Below are 2523 nucleotides of genomic sequence, written 5' to 3'. Positions count from 1 at the left end.
ATTTATCTACGCTAGCACGAACACCTGGCAAAGCCCGGTCGTAAAGTACGCTTAAATATAATATTTTAATTCTTGCAGATTTTGTCATATATTATTATAGTGTTAATTTTCTATCGATTTTTATATATTATAAAGTTGCGATTTCAAAAATAAAAAAATACCCATATAACTTGGGTGCATTAGCTTGAATCGAAACTGAAATAAAAACTTATGATATATATATATATATATATATATATATATATATATATATATATATATATATGAGCAAACAGTTAATGAAATATGTTAAAAAAACACTTTGAAATGAGTTAAAAACATATTTAATCTGAAAAGGAAACACTAGATAAATGGATAGTCCTTAATCCGCGGAGTTTCGAAGAAATACTCTCCTTCTCATCAGAGGGTAGGAATTGTACAAATGGAAATTCTTTTAACTTTCTTGAAGTTTTACATTTGGATTTTACCGTCATTGGATTTTTTTATCTTCCAGACTATCCATTAATGTGTAATCACCTTTTTCTTTACCATATTCCCTCTGCTTAACTTATTTTGTTTTCAAGAAAGATCTTTGACTTATTTGTTGTTTCATCAAATACTTCTGCATGCAAAATCCGATCCTGCATTTTGCTAATTCCTACCCTCTGATGAGAAGGAGAGTATTTCTTCGAAACTCCGCGGATTAAGGACTATCCATTTATCTAGTGTTTCCTTTTCAGATTAAATATGTTTTTAACTCATTTCAAAGTGTTTTTTTAACATATTTCATTAACTGTTTGCTCATATTATAAGCCCTATTTCTTATTTGGTATTATCGAGCTTTTATATCTGGCTGAGATAAGTTTATAAATATTAATTCTTTAATATTTATAATTTACTTTAATTTTACCATCTTGGATCATTTTGGTAAATTCAATTGTAATTTTCATTTCATATATATATATATATATATATATATATATATATATATATATATATATATATATATATATAACTTGAGTTCCTTCAGCCATAATCGGCCCGAAACAAAAACTTATGAACGGTTCTTGATAAAATTATTCATAAAAAAATATATGATTTAAGTGCCATCAGCTATAGTCGAAACAGAAACCAAAACTTATGAAGAATTCTTTGTAAAATTATTTATGACAATAAATGGAAGAACATAAGAATTAAACGACGAGGATGTAATCGTGGCACACAAAAGAAAACACACGCTATCGTATTAATATATAGATAAGTTAAATAAAACGATTACAAGATCTATTCTGCGACATGTTAACTAGCATATAAATGCTACGAGAATAAAAATGCATAAAAGCTTAGGTACCTTTGGCACCAGAAAGGCGATAAATATATGTGGGGGGGGCGCACGGGTTTATCAGACTAGGAAGGTTTTTTTGTTTGTTTTTGATTTATGAATTGAAAGATTAAGAAAGGAAGAACATCACATTCTTGAATTATTTTGTACTTACAGGAAGACCTGACGTTGCCCGGGATTGAATAATGTTCAGCAAATGTTTCACACTCCCATATGTTGAAATCGGTGAAATCGCTCGTTTTTCAATCAAATCGATTGATTGCCTGCTCTAGAGCTTTACATGCCTTCCCGCAGTTACTTAATCTAAAATACATCGTACTAAAATACATTGCACTGTAGATTTTTTTTTTATATATATATATAATGGATTAAATTAAAGTTTAAAATGCAAAAGTCAAATATGCTTCAATTGTGCTTTAAACAGAAAGATTCATTTCGAACGCGCTTTTGTTATATGAAAGAACCTACTCTTGATTTTTTATGTTGGGCCTTTCGTCATGTGTGGTAATAAAACTTCACTAATACATTTGTGATGTTTGTTTTGTTTTGTTTTTTTTTACATAGGCGTCACCACTTATCAAGGCCGATAGGCCACTCAAGGATAAGGGTTAAAGAGTGTAGAGTAGTCAAAAGGACAATATAGTAATCGATAGTAATGGAAGTTCGAGCGTTAACTTTAGTCAAAATCGCCTGTTCCTTTTCTCATTGGATTTTTTTTTTCGATCATCGATTATCTGTACTTATCGAAGAAATTCTGACACAACATTTATTTAAGAACACTGCCAGACACTTTAAGTACTTTCGTGCAAAATTTCGTAAAAATTGCCCCAAATGTTTTCGAGTCCATAGGGAACTCTCTCTCTCTCTCTCACACACACACACACACACACACAGACAAAGTTCCTTTAATAAAATATCAGAGAATCTGACAAATGCGGCCCTGTCGGTGGGGCATTAGAATATGCCGACTGCCCCCCCCCCACATGCAGAGGGTAAAAGTCCCTCAATGGGGGTCCTGGATATGACGTTAAACTATATCCAGTGGTGAGGGCCCCAGCTTGTGGGCTTTGGGGAGTGTGGAACCACCCTTTAATTACCATTGCTCTCAGGTCCACTCTGACCCGGAGTGGTAGTACCTGTTAGGGTCCCAACTATGGGTTGAATAGAAACCGACGTGAAAACAACAAATATATTCTATTAAA

The sequence above is a fragment of the Euprymna scolopes genome, chromosome 28 (assembly GCF_053919585.1).
Source record: "Euprymna scolopes isolate OS-2025 chromosome 28, ASM5391958v1, whole genome shotgun sequence".
NCBI lineage: Eukaryota > Metazoa > Mollusca > Cephalopoda > Sepiida > Sepiolidae > Euprymna > Euprymna scolopes.
Note: the sequence above shows the minus strand (reverse complement) of the source record.